The following is a 22,459-nucleotide window of genomic DNA, read 5'->3' as shown; positions in this document are numbered from 1 at the left end:
AAAAAAAAATGGCAGGAGAGGGAGGGGGAGGGAGACCCAAGAGGGAAAGTAACTGGAAGAAGAACGACATCCTTGTCAGCGGTCCGAGCCCCACGAATTTTGAATGGTTGGTGGTTTAGAAAACCAGGGTGGGCTCCTCGGCAAAGGCCTAGATAAGCTGGGAGGTAAGGACGACACAAGTGTATCCCTTCAGAGCGGAGCAGCTCTGAATGAGATAAGCAGCAGGGTGAGAGCATCTGCAGAAACGCCAACAGGCAGGAGCCTTGCTCTCTGCACCAGAAGCTGAGAAATGCTTCCTGTGGGTCAGAGTCGGCCTAGAAGTGGGATGGCTGTGAAGTTCTGGGATGCTATAAACTATCCCGGAAGTAGGATGGTCATCTTAAAAACACGCTTGCTTTTGTATTCGGTGGTATTTAACCAGTTACCTGGCGGTCCAGTGGTTAGCACTCCATGCTTTCACTGCCAAGGGCCTGGGTTCGATCCCTGGTCAGGGAACTAAGACCCCACAAGCCCTGTGGAGCGGCCGAGAAAACAAAACAAAACTAAACTAAACCAAAAAAAAAAAAAAAAAAGGCAAAAAAAATATTGCTCTGATGGTGTGTAACCTAACCCTGAGCTGAACTGCCACTTTTTGTTCTTTTAGGTCTGATTAACCCACTCCCACCCACGCCAAGTTCTGATCCACTAGTGAGAGACAGTATGTGTGTTTGTGTGTGTACATGCATCCTTGTGTGTGGGCTCGAGTATGTGTGTTACAGACACGCCTTGCGACTGAAACTTCTCCCATAAACAAGCCCTCCCAGTCTCAGGAAGAGCCGGGGGCTTTCTCAGACTGCTGGCACACAGTCTTGAAACAGCCTGCCTCTAACTAACCTAGAATGGCTCAGAAGTGATTCTAAAGTGGGCTGTGCTAGGGAGAGAGACTCAGTAACAAGAATGGCTTATCCTTACATGTCTGTTAAATAATTTCTAGTAAAACAAAACTTATGTTATGAACAGAAAGGGAGACCACAGAATGAAATTTTTTGAACTTTGAATTCCAAGTTGGGAATCTAGAGCAAGGCTTACCTTGGATAACTGATGATTTAGATAAGTGGAGAGGAATATGTTGTTCTCTGAGCATCTCTGGAAACAGATGTTTCATCTAAGTGTTTGCTGTATCCAGAGAAAAAGCGAGTACTACAAGGCCTACCTAGAGTTTTTTTTTTTTTTTCTTTATTGGAGTATAATTGCTTTACAATGTTGTGTTAGTTTCTGCCGTACAACGAAGCGAATCAGCTGTATGTATACATATATCCCCTCCCTCTTGGACCTCCCTCCCAGCCCCCCATCCCACCCATCTAGGTCGTCACAGAGCACCGAGCTGAGCTTCCTGTGCTTTATAGCATGTTTCCACTAGCTATCTATTTGATGCATGGTAGTGTATATTTGTCCATCCTAGGCCTACCTATAGTTTTAAGAAAGAAGCTTTAAAGACTGTGTCAAGTGTGGAAAGGAGATTCTGTGTGAGATGCATCCAGCGCATCTTAAAATCACGGATTTTCAGGACTTCCCTGGCGGTCCAGTGGTTAAGATGCTGCGCTTCCACTGCAGGGGGCGCGGGTTCGATCCCTGACCAGGGAAGTTCCACATGCCTCACGGTGCAGCCAAAAAAAAAAAAAAAAAATCATGGATTTTCAGAGCGGGGTGGGGGAGGACTTGGGATGATGGAATCCAATCTGCTCAGTTCAGAGCCCAGAAACGGAAGCCCAGAGAGGGTAAACGGGTCTCCCGTTTTGCACAGCTAATGGGGCAGAATCAGAACCCAGGTCTCTCAGTGCTCTGGTCATGTCACCAGACTTCATTGTTTTCCCTTTTAGCCATTTCATCCTGAAGAATCCAAACCTCCCTTTCAAGTCCGGAGTGGACATCGGTGTTTTATACAAGTGCCTTCTGCTCCCCGGCTCTGTGGGCAGCACGGGAAGGGAATGGGCTCTGGTGCCAGACTGAGCTGCGCTTGAATACGGGCCCTGCTCCTTCCTCTGTGCTCCTGGACAAGTCACTTGCCTCACCGACCCTCACTTTTCTTATCTGTGTGATGCAGGAACCTACCCCTGGATTGCTCTGAATGGAAGGAACTAAAGGATGCCAGCACCTGGCTCAAAGGGATCGGGGGTCAGTGGTTCCTGCTACTATGCTAATAACCCCTTCCAGGCTTCCCCACCCCGGGAATGTCCCCACCATCCATCCCGTTAGTCACACACACCCAGACCCCAGTCATCCTAGACAGCTTCCCCATCCTCATGTGCCCACTTCAACCCACCACCAAATCCTGTCACTGTAACCTGAACCTTCCCCTAACTCGTCCCCCCTTCCCTGCACCTGCCATGTCGCCAGCCCTGCCTGAGCCACCTGCTTCATGAGCCGACACTGGTGCCTGAGCCCCTCGATGAAGTCCTGCCCTTGCTCTGGTCTTCCAACCAGCCACTCTCCAAAGGAGAGCTGGAGAGCTTTGCCAGAACACGCATCTCATCCACTTTATCCTCTGCCTAAAGCCCTCCAGGAGTTTCCTTTCATTCAAGGACAAATATCAAACTTCGTACGCAGCCCAGTAAGCCTGCCCTCTCTCACCTCCAGCTCCCAGGGACCCTTCGCTGCCTCCCCAAGCTCTCAGGAGAGCGGCCGCGTCCCCCTTTGCCCTAAGTTCTCCCAGGATCATGTCCTCTTTCTCCAAAGCACATGATGCCACAGTTAGTAGTTACATGGGACTCTGATGATCCCAGTCAAGTGCATCCTCGTTAGGTGGTGAGCTCTGTGGGCTGAGGGTTTGTGTTCACCTTCTCCCCAGGGATGAATAAATAAACAAACCAGCAGGAATGGGTGGGAGGGAGATGTGGAGGAGTAACTACTGTCCTCATTTTACAGATGGCCAGACTGAGGCTCGAGGAAGGCGTGTGACTTCCCGAGGTCGGGGCCCCAGGAACTGGATGGAAGCGCAGTGGTCCTCACACACCACCCACCATGCTGCTTCAGAAACCAGCTCCCACATTTCTCCTTTACCATCCAACCTTTCTTCACAGTAGCCAGTGGCTCAGCAAAAAATTAGTGGGTTCTTTAAAAAAAAAAAATAGGAGGCTCTGAGGGAATGGGGGGCGGGGACTATAATTGTCACATGGAAAAAAGCAGAAATTGCAAGCTAATAACAGGGAGATTTTGAGTTTAAAAAAAAAAAAAGACCATCCAAAGCTACAAGATTTGTTGCTATTTAGACCAGATGGAACAACATTTCCAGAATTGTCTCTATGGATCTGAAGATTCTAGATTAAGGGCAAGTGACTTGGCCAAAGGCTTAGACCTGTTTTCCGACACAGGTACTCTTAGGCAAGGAAAAACAAGGGCGGTAAAAGCCCCAGCGAGGTTGCTACACCAGGATGACTGATCTAAATGGAACACACTTCCATGAGTCATTTGTAGCTTTAAATACTATAGAAAAAAGCATTTATGAAACATGCCCAAACAGTCTCCCTTTGATGTGGCGAGCTCTTTTCAAACCACATTGTTCAAATTTATGTTAAAATGCAAACCCTTCATGTTTACAATGGTGCACTTGGAGGAATAATATAAAAGTAAAACTGCTAAGTTTCAAAGGCAAGACTTATAACCTCAGAACAATGGGGCATTCCCAGCGCAAATTTATGAGCTGTTAAACCTCAAAAGGTTTCCTCAATTAGCAATGAAGGTTTTGACATATTTGCAGCCTGGTATAGGGGCTGCTTTTTATACAATTTGGGGTGTACTGCTTTTATCGGAACTTTTCCTTACTTTTATTGACCTCGGATGACAACCATTGTGCTCCTCTCTGGGCAGCGTTTGATCCTACTAATTGTGCCGTGGAGCCGGGACGGCATTTCACGGTTTACCATTGCTCCTGGGGCGCACGACAAATTATACATAATGCATTGCGTTGTAATTGCTGCATTGTGAACTTGGCTCGCTTTCCCAACATAAAATACCGACATCCAAGTAGTTTTATTATAAAAAACCATAAGGGATTCTTTTGGATTATAAACATCTGAAGACATAAGGTTCTCATGAATTCCGGTGGCTATTTTGGACACACACGGGGCGGGCAAGGCTGAAAAGCAAATCAAATATACTTCACATGAATGTTTACAGAGAAAAAGAGGAGGCAGTCACGAAGGCAAGGCCATAGGGAATGCAAAACAAAACAGAGTAGGAGCTGAAGGGTAGACAAAAGTCCAAACTGGGAAATCAAAGAGGCAAAAGGTCTAGTGATGGCCCTTGTCTCCCTGGGCCTCAAGTTCCTCCTTTTGAAAACAAAGGCACAGAACAAAATGACCACAAAGGTCCCTTTTCCATGAAGATAGGAGCCTCTGGGGGGCAGTGACCTGTTTTCCAAGTCTGATTTGTCAGCACTAGAAACCTGTGTCTTGTACCAAACACACAGCTTCTCACCACTGCCCTGTTGGTTTGGGGCCTCTTAGAAAAAGATGATGCCTCTTTAAAGGGCAAGGGGCAGAATAAATAAAGCACAAGTTTTGTATATGCAATACGATCAAGTGCAAAAAAACAATCACAAGAACAGTACAGTGATCACGCTAGATGCCCACAGCAGGCCGCGGTCACAGGACTTGCTGCAGAGTTGGAAGCAACACCAAGGCACCAGGGGGTGCCCTCTTAACCCTCCCTTCTCCTCTCTCCCTGCCCCGGGACAGCAACCTGATATATGAATTCAGCCTGGTTTCTTTCCACTTCCTCTCAGGGAAATGAATGTCCTAGAGGAGCCAGAGGTGCTCCAGCAAGATTCCAAGCACAAGGGGTCACCTGGCAGCTCAGCCGGCCACACAGGTCACACATCACTGGACTGTGTTAGACCCGTGGCTTCTCTTTGAAGCCAGGCCACAGACAATCCAACGTGCAGTTGGTAGGCTGTTAACCTCCTGCCAAAGAATCCTGTGTCCCTCGACTGACTTCTCCTCCCACCTGGTTCAAGAGCAAGCAAATGGCCCAGTTAATGGCAAACCGAATTTAAGACTTAAATTTGACAACAAAGTATGCTTAGAACTTTGAGTGTTTGGCATAGAAGGGTCAGAATTCTAACTATTTACTTAAATTATGACACCCAGCGCTGCACAAAAGGCATCCTGGATGAGAAACACACTGGCTGTCCATCTGTCAAGCTTGTGGAAAGCCTGTGAGGCAGCGTGGGCCTCCTCCCCCAAACCCTCGCGTCTACCGTGGGCGAGGCAGCCATTCTGCCACCAACTAGTTCACGTGAACAAAAGGGGACACTCAGGAGGGGACAGCTAGGAGGGCAATGGTCAGGATTACAGTTTTAGGACAGAATACTCTTATTTATTGGCCCTAGAGTTGTGCTAAGGCTCACAGACATGTTACCAGGGAGTTATGACCAGCTGTGATTTTGTCAGTGAATGAAGCACATCAAGGTTCTTCTCTGGTTATCACTCCTTAAGAGACAATAATAGGGAATTCCCTGGCGGTCCAGTGGTTAGGATTCTGCACTCTCACTGCTGGGGGCGTGGGTTCGATCCCTGGTCGAGGAACTAAGATCCCACAAGCCATGCGGCACAGCTGGGAAAAAGAAAAAGGGTGGGGGGGGACTGGGCAGGGAAAGTGAGAGGCCATATCTAGGAATTGTTTTTGGAAACACTCCCAAGGCAATGGACTTTGCTCCAAATAAAGAAATACCAGTCTTCAAAGGGGGATAGTTTTGGGTAAATGGCAAAGCATGAGGAAGCTGAGTAGCAAAGGGAATATGAAAATACTACCTTCCCAACAAATACCATATGCTATCACTTATATGTGGAATCTAAAATATGACACAAATGAACCTATCTCTGAAACAGAATCACGGACACAGAGAACAGACTGGTGGTTGCCAAGGGGGAGGGGGTTGGGGGAGGGATGGAGAGGGAGGCTGGGGTCAGCAGATGTAAGCTATTATATGTAGAATGGATAAACAACGAGGTCCTACTGTGTAGCACAGAGAACTATACCCAATATCCTGTGATAAACCACAATGGGAAAGAATATTAAAAATGTATATATATATATATATATATATATAACTGAATCACTTTGCTGTACAGCAGAAAATCAACTATATTCCGATTTAAAAAAAAAGAAAACACCACTTTCCCAACTTCTTTAGGCAAAACTAGGCCTGAGGTCCCCCCCGTCAGGCAACCACTTCGTAGTCATGAGCATCTCCAGTGCAAGAAAACATCTCACACAATTTTCTTGAGTAATTATTTCCCTAAACTGATGCCAGGAAAATCTTGTTCTTTCTCTGGGGAGAATATACTTCGGGATTCCTGCCACAAATTAAATGGTCTAGATGAGTTTAGAGAGAGATCATTTAAGGACAATCAAAAAATTTATACACACACACACATACACACACACTGGAAAAAGAAAATACCAAACGTGAACAAGAGTGCCTAGGTTGGAAGTCCAGGTAGGAAGCCCATGAGGAAGGATAGTGCCAGGGAGACAACACAAACTCAAGAAGGGTTCTGCATCCCTCTATTTTGAAGTCCAGGTCCATCAAGAGATCTTAAAAGAAATACATAAAAAGAATATAGCAGTGGAATATAGCATCTCCAATTTTTATGTTATAGGCTTCCTTCCCCCCTCTAACTTCAGTTTATAAACTGAAGGCTTCAGTCTTTTGAATACACAAGGACACTTGTGCACACACAACCAAATCCAGCCAAAAAAAGAGAAATAAAAAACCAAAGCCATTTCAAATATACCTCAAGCAAGAGCTTGATCGAGCGTCTGGACTCCAGAGACAAGTCTGCCTGGTCATGGTGGTATTCCCAAGGCAGGTGGCCAATCAGAATTTGTTGAATGACTGAATCCCAAAGAGTTTTCATGGATGGAGGGTTAAGTCCCATCGTTTCCAGCTCCTGCCTTGACCCACAAACTCAGCCATCCAGGGGCGCTGCAGGTTTTTGGTTTAGCCCTAGCCTGCCCTGGAGCAGTGAGATCCATCTAGACACCCTGGGGATCCAGATGAGCTGACAGGAGAAATTGCTCCTGGTGTCCATTTACATAAGAAAAATGAGGATCCACTTTTCTAGGGGTGAAATCAGGGCTGAGGAAGAAAAGGATGACTCTTACACAATCTTCATCTCTCTCTCCCCTCTCATGTAGTCCCTTTGCATTTCTTTCTTTCATAAGAAGGGGGCTCTCTAGCTTTCCAACATGTTCAGTAGCTACCAAATCCGAGAACTCTGAAGACAGACCACGAAGATTCACCCTTGGATTAAAAAAAAGTCACATCTCGTGAAAACACAGACATCACAATGAGAAATACCTGAGAGAAAACACTTAGAGTTCGAAACAAAACAAAACAAAAAAGACGGGCAAAAAACACTTCTTTGGTTTTGTCAAGAAACTTATTTGAGTATTTGAATGTTAATAATATCCACATTTATCCCACACTTGTAAGGCAAAGCAAATAAACCATAGCAATTAAACAGAGAAAAGAATGATCACCCTAAAGTGGCTACTCCTTCTTAAGAGCTACCAAAATGCAAATAACCTGTAGCCTGTTCCTTCTTGTGCCTTAGCTGTAACAGAGGAGAAAACTGGCTTGGAAAAGAACAACGAGAGAAAGACAAGGACTACGTGTTGAATACACAGTTTGGTGGACGTCCACCATGACGGCCGTGTAAAAGAAATAAGCCATCCAGGGCTGACATGGGCTTTAATATAATACCAGGCTTTACCACTTACTATTGATTCGTTTGTTCATTCTTTCACTCTTTCTCTTACTAGGTGATCATTCATCCAACAAACATTTATTAAGCACTTTCCCGGGGGGTCTGTGATAGGTGTGGGGTGCACAGGAGTGAATAAGAGCAGGGGGATGGCTTTATCCACTGTAGAAACAGAGCTCAGGGACTAAGCCTGTGAAAACATCTGAGATCTCAAAGTAATTAAGTGGCTCCCTCAGTGAAAAAAAAAATCTATAAAACTGAAAGGTAATAAGTAGTTGATTAAATGCCTATGAAATGTACCATATCAATCATTGATATCTCAACTCATAAATATGACATATATATTTATAGTCATTTACTTAAATATATATTTATATACTACGGATGGGCTGTCACATGTTTCAACACGTGAAATAACACAGGGTCGGGGTGGGGTTTCTAAAATTAAAAGCCCACAGAAGTCCTCAAAAGTCCCCACAGGATGGACAGGACATCTGTGCTCTCCTGGAGTTTACAGTGTAGTGGAGACAGAGGCACACGCCAGTAGCCACAATCACCTTGTGAAATATCTAAGAAAGTTACCCCTCTGAGCCTCATTTTCTTCATGAAAAAATAACCTACTGAAAACCAGAAACCATGGCCTTCGGGAGCAGTTCTGAGGTCCAAGTTAAAAAAAGAAAAAAGATGGGAAAGTATTTCATAAGCTCAGAGTGATGAGAAGTAAACTTTTAACCCCTTTGGTCTTTGCCCCTCCTGGTAGTAAATGCTTCTTACTATGTCGGATGCTACACCTGCCGCTTACCTGGGAACTGGTGCTCAGACCAGAGACAACTCTCTACCATACCCTAAACATAAGGCTGCTCTGGTGCCCTTCTGCAGCCCACAGATGTCTCTGATGGACAGACACACGTAAACCAGGACGCTTCATGTAAAGATAAAACTTGGTCTGTATCGTGAGATTCCAAAGAGACAGAGGTTAAAAAAAAAAAGAAAGAAAAACAAAAAATCAACCCCCCCCCCACTTACACTGGTAAAAATGAAACCATTTTTCAATTAGCTCAGCCCTAAGCAGACACCACCATCTATTTTGCCCTAAGAATGCAAAGCTGTGGACTGCTCCTAAAGTCAATTTTACTTCTCTCTTTTGTAGACATTTTATGAAATACCTTAATCTTCCCAGCTGGCAACATTAGTAGGTAAAAGAGGAAAATGAACTCAGTTTTGGAAAGAAAGGATCATGTGGTGTAACACAGAAATATATCCTAGGAGGCAGTCTGGTTCTATTATTTGTCCTTTTTCCTATTCTTCTTCATGGGCTCCCTTTTAGGGAGCGGGCTGGGATGGGGCTGGGGCAGGGTATGACCAGGTTAAAAGCAGCCCAGGACACAACATCATAAACGGAAGAGGGATAGCAGTTATAAGCTTCTGCAAATAGAACCTGGCCACTTCAAATGTGTACGACTAGACCCTCCTTCTGGCTTCAAGATTTCCTTTGTGTCTCACCACGGGATGTGTGCTAGGATGACATACAACGTGTTTAAATAAAACAAGAAAACAAACCAAGAAAAATTCTGCATGATGAAGAATGAAAATCTACTAAAAATACTTTACAATGGCTTCAAACATGAAATCACATTTACAAATAACATTTTCATGACTTGGGCATAAGTGACTCAGGAACATATGGATTAAATTTCCTTCAGAATGCATAGGGCTTTAAAAATCAAGCAGAAACTTGCTTGGCAATATTAGCTTTGTTTGTAGAGCAGAGCTCTGGGGAAAAAAAGAAAAGAAGTTTGTCAGACGGCACTCGCTTTGGCATCCCTTCTCTGGTGCTTTCTTTGATGACCAAGTCAACTGGCTACAGTGGCCATTGCCTAGGAACAACTTTCTTGGAAATCGTTTAACTCGCTTTCCCTATTTAGGCAAAGTATTCAATAACTTTATAATAAATGACTCTCCCTAACCTCGACTATCTCAAGCATCAAAAATCATGGTCTAGGGCCTCCCTGGTGGCGCAGTGGTTGAGAGTCCGCCTGCCGATGCAGGGGATACGGGTTCGTGCCCCGGTCTGGGAGGATCCCATATGCCGCGGAGCGGCTGGGCCCGTGAGCCATGGCCGCTGGGCCTGCGCGTCCGGAGCCTGTGCTCCGCAACGGGAGAGGCCACAGCAGTGAGAGGCCCGCATACCGCAAAAAGAAAAAAAAAAAAAAATCATGGTCTAAGGTCCACTTCTGTAAAAAATGTTGAACCATCTTAGGCAGAGAGCAAATGGCTACCGCATCTTTGCGGCAATGAGGTATGACTGCATGTATAGGGATGTTTTTATTTCCTATTAATCCATTTGGAACTAAATACTTTTTCCCCCCAAATTAAAGACACACATTTTAGACAGAGCCCACAACAATCAGGCTCTGTTTTACCTGCCCAAACTTTTTGGTTTCTTTCACCACACAAAGTTCACACACGAATACTACCACCACCAACATTGCTATAAAATAACCTTAGCATTCACAGTGTTTACTGTTTCCAAAATGCACCCTCACACATCACCTCATTCCATTCTGGGGGATAGTCATGACAAGTATTTAACCCATTTTTAGATGAGGAAACTGAGGTTCGGAGAAAGGTCATATAGCAACAACTAGCCATTCTGCAAATACCAATTGTACTTTCCTGTCTTGGCATCTTTTATTGTTTATTTTGATAATTTTTAATAGTCATGTTCTCCAGAATACCTATTCCCTTTATCCCCACTGACTAGAATCTCCCATTCTTCAAGGACCAGAACATATACCACACCTTTCAAGATGTGATCCTTGAACACTAAATCTCCAAGCAGGATGATCTTTTTTATGTATCAACTGGGCTAGGCTACAGTTACCAATTATTCAGTCAGACACTAATTGGGGTGTTGCTCTGAAAGCATGTGGTAGATGTGATTAAGTCTCTAATCAGTTGACTTCAAGGGAGATTATCCTAGTTAATCTAGGTAGGCCTGATTTAATTAGCTGAAAACCCCCTAAGAGCAAAGCTGAAGCTTCCTCAACAAAGAAGAAATTCCACTGATGAACTGCAACTTCAGCACATGTCCCAGAGTTCCAGCCCACCCTTCCCGAAGGCCTGCCCTACAGACTTCAGACTTGCTGGTTCAGTTCCCACAGTTGTGAGCTCCGCAATGAGTCAGGCACTGCTTGTTACTGGATCATGAGAAAACAGCAAGCTTTTCATGAAGTTCATAGGGCACATTTGGGATATCTTGACTTAAAATATCTCTTATGTGGCATTTATTGAATTCACTCTTGGGGATCTGGGGTCACCTCACAAAGAGGTGGTCCATTTTCTTCATCAGGTTCTCAAAGTGATTCCCAGACCAGCATCAGAGCGTCACCTGGGAGCCTGTTAACCAGTCAAATTCTCACACCCCATCCCCAAACCCATTAAGTCAGGAACTCTGGGGGTGGGACCCAGCTCTCAACACAGGAAACCGTTCTGTTTAGTGTGTAAGAGAATCACCCGCAGAGCTTTAGTTGAACTAAAGACTGTTGGGTCTCACCCAGGACACATGGTTGTTTACATGTAAATGAATTAAAATTTAACTAAAAAAGCAGTGCCTCCGTTGCACTAACTACATTCCAAGTGCTTAGCACATGTGGCTAGTGGCTACCATGCTGGACACTGAAGATAAAGACCAGGTCCATCACTGCAGAAAGTTCTATAGGACGGTGCTGCTCTAGAGCCCCTGAGAGGGACCTCCAGGAGAAACCCCTCCAAACATACGTCAGGTACTACAGGCAGGGAAAATAGTAATTTCCATTATTAGCCTTACACTGAAAAAGCACAAGGCCAGATGGTCCAAATCAAAGGCAAATGTCCCTTTGTGATTAGGCTGCTTCTTACGTGGGCAATTCTCTGTAGTTTAGGACTGTAGCTTAGGATGAGTGGCATCGGGGGTTTATTTATTTAACACTAGTTAAGGCTGGGGAGCCCAGCAGCAGTAGCGCAGGCTACGTGAGTCATCAGAATCCTTCTTTTTCTTCTTTCACAGGGGTGGGGGTGGGGATTAAGAAGCTCAAAGCCTTTAGAAGCTCAGGGCCTCTGCTTTAACGCTGGTGAAACAAAGGACAAAAGCAGGGTCTATATCGCACCATCAACTGTTCACTTCCTGAGACAGCTCCTGGCAAGGCTACTGCTAACCTCCGTGTTGCTAAATCCACGGATCATCTCTCAAGTCCTCATCTGCCTGGGACCACTGGGGCATTTGGCACAGATGGATACTCTTTCCTCCCAGAAAAAGATTCTTGTCTTCTAGGACCACCGGCTCTCTTTTCCTCTGGTTTTCCACCCTGCTTCACTGGTTCCTTCTTCTCCCTCTCCTTTGCTGGTACCTCTTTTTCCCTCTGACCTCTTTATGTTGGAGACCCCAGTGCTCAGGCTTTGACCCTCTTCTCCATCTTTACTCACTCTCCCTTGGCGATTCCACCCACTTTCATGAAGTTAAATACCATTTATATCATGCTGATGACTACCAAATTTTTATTTCCAGACCCTACCTGTCATCTGCTCTCATACAGAACTACCTACTCCATCCCCACATGGAACTCTCATAAACTTGTCACTCTCTCCTGGTCCAAGACTGAACTCCATTTTTTCCCCTGCAAACCTGCTCTATCTGCATGTTCAGGTTAATGGAAACTCCAACTTTCCAGTGCCCTCAGCCCAAAACTTTATTCCCCCTTCACTTCTCTTTCCCTCACAATCACCACCATTCTGTCAAAGAATCCTTCTGCTCTACCTTTGAAATGTATCTAGAAGCTAACCGCTATGCACCTCCCCCACGGCTGCCATCCGAGTGGGAGCTGTGGTCCTCCCTTGCCCGGGTTACTGCAACAGGCTCCTAACTGGTCTTCCGGCTGCTACCCTCTGCCTCTGTCTTCACATGGCCTACCCCTCTGTGTCTGTCTTCTCCTTTTCTCTCTCTTATCAGCACACCTATCATTGGGTTTAGGGCCTACCCTCATCAGGATGATCTCACCTTGCCAGTGTTACTTTCATTAGATCTGCAAAGCCTCTTACTCCAAATACAGTTGCATTCTAAGGCTCTGGGGGCATAGCTCTTTTGGGAGTTAGCATTCACCCCACTATGCTGCCCCACAGACTATTCTCAACACAGTAGCCCCAGTGAGCCTTTAAGAAATTAAGTTAAGTTATGATACTCTGTGCTCAAAACCCTCTAATGGCTCCCATCTCACTTAGAGAAAAACCAAAGTCCTTCTGCTGGCCTAAAAGGCCCTATGTGATCTGGCTCTTATACCTCTCTGTCCTCACCGCCTACCGTCCAGTCGTAACAGTGGCCCAGACTAGTGGATGTGGATTTGTGACATGTTTTGACTTAGCATCAAGATCACCTGGTTACTGACAACACCCAGGAGGTAACACCTGATGAGGAACAAGTTGGGGAGGTGGAAAAGGTATGTACATGCTGCATTTGAGATGTCCTTGAGTTCATTTATATATTGATGTAATTTCAGAAAGAGATCTGGGCTGAGAAGATAAATTTGAAGTATAAATCGTAACTATAAAGCCTTAAGAAAAGAGGTCCAAGAATGAAGTCATTAGCAAAACGGATATTCCACGGTGGAGTAGAGGGGGGTGAGCCTGCAAAGGAGACCAAGGAAAGAGGTCAGAGCAGAAGTGGGAAAGCCAGGAGGGTAGGCATCAGGGGGGAAAAGGGAGGAAAAGAGGAGGGTTTCAAGGAGTGGACAGTTATGTTAAGCAAATCTGGGGAAGAGAAGTGTCTCCGGGCCTTAGCAACATTGAGGCCGCTGGGGAACTTGGCTAGAACTGTTCCACGAGAGTAAAGGGGGGCAGCAGCACCACGGAAGAAGTGGAGACGCTGCAGACCGTAAGTGGAAAGGAAAGGTGGCGAATGAAAGGCAGTTGTGCCGTTGGTCTCTCTCTCTTTGGGGATGAGTGTGGAAAGAGACTCGAGTAGGTTTCATTATTGACAGGAAGACTCAAAAGCTGAAGACAGAGGGAAAGGGGGATAATCAGGAACAACAGCTTTTCCTGAGAAGTTAGGACAGGTAAAGGATTAGCTTTTGGTAAGAGGAAAGAGACTTCCCTGCCCAGCGGTTAGGAGGGACAAGTTAAGCATGGGGGTGGATACAGGTAAGTTTGTAGTTTTCATCATGGGACGCTGAGGGCATTACCTACAGGTGGATTCTATTTTTGGGGTGAAGTCGAGGACAGGTGAGATGTTGATATCATTTATAATAGATTCAGTTTACTCTGTTGGGGCACAGTCTCCAATTGGGCTCAGCTGCCAGGTGCAGGGTCCGAGAAGCCTAGTGGCTGGGCTCATCTAAGTCTGTGGAATTTTTCCACATAGGTGGATGAAGGACTGAGCATCAAGGCACGGAAGGTATCTGTAAGAGAGTAACTGAAACAAAGGACTGGAAATCTAAGCACTGGATGGAGGCAAGCAAGACAAGAAGGGAAGGAATTAATGGACTGGAAAGGGAAACCAAGAACACCTGCAGCTGAGTACCCAGAACTTTAAGGTCACCTAAAAGTGGTCGAAACACTACATACTAAGTCCATGAAAGCTAAGAGCCCAGTGTATTTAACACAAGAAGCAAAGGAGTTTTAGATACAACCACTCTACCACCAGGGTACCAAGTGCTACCCTACTTGCAATCAAAGAGAACCAGAGGGACCTTTACATTGAAAAGGTAAGAAGGAGGTACTGAAATTCAAGGAATATCATTCCAAATCTGGATTTCATACCACTAAATCACTTCCAAGTGATGTGCTTTATTTTATTGATTTTGCTATAACTGATTCTATGTAAGTGTCCTATACACAAGTTTACCTGATTCTTTATCATCTAAACTTACCCTCTGGTGCGGTGGTTCTCAACAGATTTTGCCCCCTAAAGGAGAACTGGCAACGTCTGTAGATATTTTTGGCCGTCACAACTGGGAGGAAGGGTGCACAAGCATCTGGTGGGTAGAGGCCGGATGCTATTCAACATCCCACAATGCACGGGACGGCTCCATCCCAACAAGGAATTATTCAGCCCCAAATGTCAATAGTGCTCAGGTTGAAAAACCCTGCTCCAGAACAAACATGCTTGCAAATGTACACTATTTACATCAGAGAGAGGAGGGCTCAACTTGGGATTCAAGTAACAAACTGTCTTCAAATTTTCTGTACCATAAATATACCAACAGACTAAATAAAACTACCTTAGTTTTTAGAAAAACATCAATATATTAGTACATAAAACCTTCTAGACTTAGATATGTAAGAAAGCACATGGATGCCCTTGATGACTTCTTCCTACCTCCTTCCTTCCTTGCCTGGTTTTTCCCATTCTCCTGTTTATTTCTCTCCAGAAGGAGCTCTGTTCTTCACCAATTCCTGCATACTGGAATATTAAATTCCAATGATAAATTAACTTTGACAAAATTCCTTTATCGGAAGTAAAAGTGAAAGTCTGAAGAATTTAGTTAGCTGGCCTTTTGCCCATATACAGCAATGATTAAAGACTAGACTGCGATTAAATTCTGAGCAGAGTGACATAATTAGCAAATTTATGAATGGGTCTTCTTTTCACAGTTCTACTGTCAGGACTAATTACTTGTATTAATTAGAACTGTCAACACATGAATATGCTTGTTGAAGCCGCTTCCTATGGTAAAATACGAGACTGGTAAATATGAAGACACTTGGAAAGATGCAAAGACTTTCATTTATTAGCAACTCTAAACGATGCAGAAGCACTGACTGCACAAATGAGCCTTGGGGATTGACTGTAAATGGATTCCTAGTTAATGAATTTGTTCTTCCTTGCTTAGGCATTAGTCTTGGTTTAGAGTTTGGACGAAATATTCAATATATCACTACTTTAGAAGGACTGTAGCAAGAATAAGGAAAAAATTCTGCAAGTTACTGGAAAAGTAGAGTAGCAGGGATGGTTAAGGTGAGCAAGAGAGAGTTCCTGTCTCGTCTTTGATTAGTCTGAGATCTAGTGTAAAACAAGTTTTAAGAACTGCTTAAGTGAAACGGGAAGGACAGCTGGGGGATTAAGAACTAGAGTTTGAGACCCAGGGGGTTTTTTTTCTTTTTTTTTCTTTTTTTTTTTTTTTTTTCTGGTATGCGGGCCTCTCACTGATGTGGCCTCTCCCGTTGTGGAGCACAGGCTCCGGACGCACAGGCTCAGCGGCCATGGCTAACGGGCCCAGCTGCTCCGCGGCATGTGGGATCTTCCCGGACCGGGGCACAAACCCGTGTCCCCTGCATCGGCAGGTGGACTCTCAACCACTGTGCCACCAGGGAAGCCCTGAGACCCAGTTTTAACTCTATGTGACCTTGGGTAAGTGGACAAGTTACTAAGCCTCTCTGTGCCTTGGTTTGCTCATCTGAAAAATGGGGACAGCAATAGAACTTGTGGAGGGCTGTGGTGAGCCTTAAATGTCAACATATATAAAGGGCTTAGAGCAGTGCCCAGCACAAGCTGCATGCTGGCTGCTACTGTTTTCATAATCATCACCTGGGATGGCAGTAGAAACAGAATTTCGAGCTCCAAGAACGAGATCCTTGGAGCAGGACGCAGTGCTTTGGAGTCAGATAGAGTCGAGGTATGAATCCAGGCCTATTACATTTAATTTTTAAGCTTCAATTGTGCCCTACCTCATGAGTCCTTGTAAAAAGTAAATTTTAAAAAAATGCATGAAAGGTACTTGCTGTGCTTGGTACATAAAAGAGGTTTGCTAGGGCTTCCCTGGTGGCGCAATGGTTGAGAGTCCGCCTGCCGATGCAGGAGACATGGGTTCGTGCCCCGGTCCGGGAAGATCCCACATGCCACGGAGCGGCTGGGCCCGTGAGCCATGGCCGCTGAGCCTGCGCATCCGGAGCCTGTGCTCCGCAACGGGAGAGGCCACAGCAGTGAGAGGCCCGCATACCGCACAAAAAAAAAAAAAAGAGGCTTGCTAAATATTAGTGCTTAAGCATTCATTACTATTATTATCTTTTTGGAGGAATCTCTGAGACATTGAAATAAATGCCAAAAGAAAAATTTTAGTAAGTGACCTAAGGTAAGTGGAGAGAGCACATGTGAAAGAGGAGAAAGGGAAATGAAGAGGATCTATCGAGGGCCTTCTCTGGGAAGGGTGCCCTCATCCCCTGTCTCAAGCGGCCGTCACCACAGCCCCAAGAGGAGGGTTTAACTCCCCAGCCACAGAATCCCCATAAATCCCGTAATTACCTTGTTCACTGGTGAAGGAAAGACAGCTGGGATTCCAACTGGGGCCTGAATGGCTGCGAAGCCCACACTCGTCAAGGCGTGAAAGCCAGGCTGCAAAGGGCTTCATCACAGACTGCGGGGGAAACAGACTCTAAGCTCTTCCTACTTTTTTTCTTCCCCCAACTTTACATATATTTAAAAACACAGTCATCAAATTCTTGATAGGCAAAGCTTGTTCCGACTGGCTAGGTAAACTTTACCTGATAACTGCCATAAAATAACTACCGTAAGACAATTTTAATCCTGTTAAGTACCAACTTGGCAACGGTCCACAAAAGAGAGAATTATTCTCGTTTTATGCTTTGTCTTCCAGAGACACACATTTCTGACAGTGTGAAGATGGCCCCACTCATGGAGGCTGCAGGGAGCATTTGGGGAAAGAATGAGAAGCATCTCCTAGGGTCCCTCCCAATTCAAAAAGCCAATGTTTCTGCATGCAGCAAGATGTCGATGCTAAAGTTGATTTCAATTAAAAACCCATTTCTGTACAAATGTTATAAAACTAGACTAATAAACTGTAAGTTGATGACTCCTAATTTTGTCTTAAAAATTATGCGATACCTTAAAGATCAATCTGGCCAAAACTCCACAGCATCAAAATAATCAGTGCATAAAAAGAAAATCTAGCTGTAGGACGTTCTGGATCCATTCACAAGAAAGCTCGGTTAACTGCAAGACGCCAGTAAATCTGCTGGAGTTCCCAATGTCATGTTAGAAAGCAAGCTGCTCCAAGCTGCTCCCTGGAGCCCCTTAAAACTTACTTTAAAGGACAGATCTTCCCCCCTCTACTCTAGTTACTCACTAGATAGTTCTCGAAGCAAATGCAGGTACCAAAGGATGTTAACTGACAGGTAGTGGGGGATACGTAGTAGTAATGGTCAGAATGTGCAGTATTACTCTTCGAATAACCCCGCTTATTTTTTTGATTGCATATTGTGGTTAAAAATGAACTTGGGGGATATGGTAAAAAACAGCTCTGAATGGGGAGTACGATGATGTAGATTCCAGCACGAGCTCAGGGACGGTTAAGCCGTGTGGCTCTAGCCAACCCCCTGTCTTTCTAGGGTGCAGTGTGCCAAGGTGGTTAGGACCAGGCCGTTTCTAAGGCTCTCACAGAGTTATAATCTCAGAATAACTACACTGACAAGAGCTCTGTGTAATTCTTTTTTTTTTTTTTTTTTTTTTTTTTTTTTTTTATTTTTATACGGCCAAACCGCTGCCACAGGGCTCTTAGGCTGAGGCTTTTTGCATAGTTGCTGAACGTGTCAGCTGAGCTCTCCTCAAATGGCAGTTGTGCTGTCACGTTATCATCGTCTCTCAGTGGTACTTTCGTGACTTGCAAATTTCCTAACCACCAGGAGAGGCCTGAAAAGGAATCTCATTCCTCTGTAATAAGAAACGTGCGAAAAGGCAAAAGAATTTAAAAAGCACACTATGAGCGATAAGCATTAAAACTCACTGCTTTATGTTTATGTGAACATTCCTCATCAGTAAAGACAAGCCTAGAGAACGGAATAGACAACAAACAAACATGCTATTTTACGATTCCTTAATTTTATGATTTCCAATAGGAATTCGTATGTGAAATAAGTCGGTCTTAATGGTTTCTTTTCTTGTCATCGAAACATATCAGGAAACCATCCACAGCCTTTCCTTCCTTCTTTCCATCCATCCGTCCCATCCCTCAATATTCCCAACCATCAGGCACCCTTCTCTTTGATTAGCAACAGTTTCACCCAGATAATAGCTATTTTGGTTGATGCCTTCCTAGTTCCCTCCCTCCACCTTTCCTCACTCTCTCTTCCACTTGACTAAGTTCCCTGAAGGCAGAGAATTTGGTTTTTGTTTATCTTCATTTTGGGAGAAGACAGATGGCTACCTTGCTCATACGTGGCATAATATGGGTTTTCCAAATATTCTAAAAATTACATAGAAAGAATTTAGAAATCTAGGTGACTACTAAAATGGATGGTACTATCTGTACCTTCAATTAAAAAAAAAAAAGTAGGGCTTCCCTGGTGGCGCAATGGTTGGGAGTCCGCCTGCCGATGCAGGGGACGTGGGTTCGTGCCCCGGTCCGGGAGGATCCCACATGCCGCAGAGCGGCTGGGCCCGTGAGCCATGGCCGCTGAGCCTGTGCGTCCGGAGCCTGTGCTCCGCAATGGGAGAGGCCACAACAGTGAGAGGCCCGCGTACGGCAAAAAGAAAAAAAAAAAAAAAAAAGTACCCCTTGTCTTCTGCTAGAGCTTCTTAAGAGCGACGCAGAGAGAAATGGGAACTTCTCTCCGTGGCCCTCAAGGAACTCCCCACCTAAAGACCTAAAGCCCTGCGAGAATCACCAGGGGAACTTATAAAGCAATCCCAGTACCTGGGCCCGCGCTGCTATCTCTGTGCACCTGCCCTCACCCCTGCCCCACCAGCTGTATATTCTGATTTATTTGGGGGCCAAGGCACTGATCTTTTTTATTTTTTTATTTTTTTGGCCAGTTTGTTTGTTTTGTTGACACCTAGATGCTCAGGCCTTGACCACGTACTTCCGGAGTGGGTACAGCCACTCCTTCGCAGCTGCTTCTTGGTCTTCAGGTTCTCTTCATGTTTGTTGGGCTGGCGGCGTGTGGCACGCATTTTCTTGGGCCGCAGATGCAGGGGCTTATACTTCTTGCCCTTATAGAATTTCCTGAGGTTCTCTTTCTGAGTCTGGTTTATGATGGTGAGTACACGGGCGATGGATTTGCGAACAACTCGGATCTTGGAGAGTTTGGAAGCCACGCCGCCTGGTACTTTAGCCACGCGTAGCTGGGACAGCTCCACTTTCAGGTCCTCCAGCTGTTTCAGCAGCTCCTTCTTCTTGCCGTGAAGGTCTCGAGCCTTAATCTTGGCCATGACTGTAGAGTCAGCCTCCGCCACCTTCTCGGAGGGAAAAAGCGGCACTGATCATTTTTAAAAGCTCCCCAGGTGATTGTAACAGGAAGCCAGGATTGAGAACTACCAAAATATCTGAAACCCCTCCTCTAGTTACTTAACAAATGCTAGTTAACTATATGCTTGGCCTTTCATTGTCTTACAGGCCTTGGATGCACCCACCATTCATTTACTGAAACACATGGTTATTCTTTTTTCAGAAATCAAGTGAGGTCACTGCTCGAATACATTTAATTCTCCTTGATGTCAGTGAGCTGCAGCTTTCATAAAAGTCCACTCTCCTTCATTTAATATGGTCTTTTCTAACTTTCCATTGAATTGGAATATTCTGTCTATAGTTAGCTGAGTGTTACCTGTGGCTTGGAAAACAGCTGGGGACTTCATGTTCCCTAGACTTCCACAGGTCTCCACTGAAGGCCCTGAAAACACTCAACCATGAAATCTGCAGTAGAAATTCCCATAGGAAGTTTAAAGTTGACCAAGAAGACATTAATAACCTCTATTTGAAAAACTTAATTTGAAACTTTTTGATAAATATTTTACAGAAAACTCTAACTCACTAAAATTTCTAATTTCATTCCAATAGGAATGAGTATGAATACAAAAAAAAGTTCACTAAGCTAGTAAAATACTAGTAGCATTTAGATTATTTATTATATTAATTATTAATTAAGTTATTATGATGATGACCATACCAATACAATATGAAAGGCAAAATGATGTCATGGGTAATAAGTACATAGACTCTGGAACCAAGACTCCTTGTGCTCAGATCTCAGCTCTGTCACTTATTAGCTATGGGACCTCAGTTTGCCTTCCTTCAGTTTAGTCTCTTCTCTGAAACGGGTAAACAGTAACACTGCATTGGTGGTTGCTGGATTGAGTGAACACACACGCGCATACACACTCATGCGCATGCACATGCACACACACTAAACATGCATACACGTCACTTATAATGGTGCCTGGTGTGCTGGAACTCACTCAAATTCCATCTCTCTCCCTGCAACCCAATCCCCATATATAGCAGAGTGAGCTTAAAATCCAGATTTCACCTTATTGCCCTCCCTACTTAAAAGTCTCAGTGGTTTCCCCTGTTTCCAGGGTCAAGTACAAAACCCTTAAACACAACATACCGGGCCTTTCACAACCTGATTCCCACCCATCTTGCCGCTCTGGTCCGACAATGAAAAATATATTGCAGCCACTACTATCACAGTACCTACAATGGGCCACCCTCTCATCTCAGGGCCTTTACCCATTTTCTCTGCTTCCCTTGCCCCTTTGTTCACACCCTTCACTAACTTCTCATCACATTCAGGGAAAAACCAAAATCCTTAGGTGGCACACGGTCTGGAGCCCACTAATTCAAATTTAGGATCAATACCTCGATTGCCCCAAACTTAGATTTGATACATTCATTCATATGAGAAAGGATGCTCACTCCCTAAATATGTGCCTGCCAATCTGTAAGATAATGAAGGTGATAGCAGGTGTTATGACGTCATTACAGCCACTCAAGAGGAAAACCTGTGAATTCTGAGTTTAGAATAAATAGTGTCCTGTCTGTATACCTCTCTCTTCTGTTTGCTGTAGGTGCAATATTTAATTTATTTCCATGTTAAATAGTTGTTGGTCTATTCATGTAACTAAAACAGCAGAGAAAGACACCCTTTTTAGAAAACACAAGTCTGGGTGTTTTTAAGGACAGTGCTCATTTGATCTCATTATTCTGCCAGTTAATTGACAGGAAAGAACATCCTAATTGCTCATTAACTCTGAAGATGTCCCCTTGTCTGGTGTCAAGGTCTAAGAGATACAGGGTACACAGCAGCTGTACAACTGCTGCTGCTTTAGGGGGACAAAGCATTAGGTTTGCACAGTTAAACAACAGCAGATGTTCTGATACGGGTTTCAAACAATCCCATCTATAATATGGTAGAATTTGGTGGTGAGTTATTTTCCCTTCAGGCTAATAAGAGGAACCACATCGCTGATTAAATATTATTTTCTGGGGCCACAAGGTTTTTTTCACGGCTACCACTTATGGAGACCATTCTTGGTTGGACTGTAAACTGCCAAAATGGCAACTGGTTTGAAAGGCTCTCCGAGAAAGGCATTCCTTGGTGCTCTTTCCCGCTACCCACCCTTGTCCCTACATGCAAGACCATCTGGTCCTGTGATAATAAGCAAAAGCATAAGAAGAAACAAGCCATCAACACAGGCCTGCACAGTGACTATTCAGATCCCTTCCTCAAAGCATACAAAGAAACCCAGAATTCCAGGAAACAGCTATACCCACTTACCAAGAAGCACTGTCTCCATGCTTCCCTGATATATAAAACATTAAGATGATAATAATTAGCAAATAATTAGGGCTGCCAAGGGGTAAGGAAACACTGTCATAACCTGACAAGTGTCATAGTGTCAAAGCTCTGCTCAAAATGGGCCTCGCTGGCCCTGAGTTGTCTAAGCCAGG

At 44.6% G+C, this 22,459-nt stretch overlaps 1 protein-coding gene and 1 pseudogene across 5 annotated transcripts in view; both read right to left on the bottom strand.

Annotated features, from left to right (window-relative positions):
* Window positions 1–22,459, bottom strand: part of RHBDD1 (rhomboid domain containing 1) — a 118,544-nt gene that overhangs the window by 14,631 nt on the left and 81,454 nt on the right. The window lies entirely within an intron of this gene.
* LOC308621881 (large ribosomal subunit protein uL29-like) lies at window positions 19,559–19,995 on the bottom strand (annotated as a pseudogene). The gene has a single exon. The product of its transcript is annotated as a large ribosomal subunit protein uL29-like (transcript).

Source organism: Mesoplodon bidens (assembly GCF_964165515.1).
Source record: "Mesoplodon bidens genome assembly, chromosome: 8".
Lineage (NCBI taxonomy): Eukaryota > Metazoa > Chordata > Mammalia > Artiodactyla > Ziphiidae > Mesoplodon > Mesoplodon bidens.
This window is presented reverse-complemented; position numbering and strand designations above follow the sequence as displayed.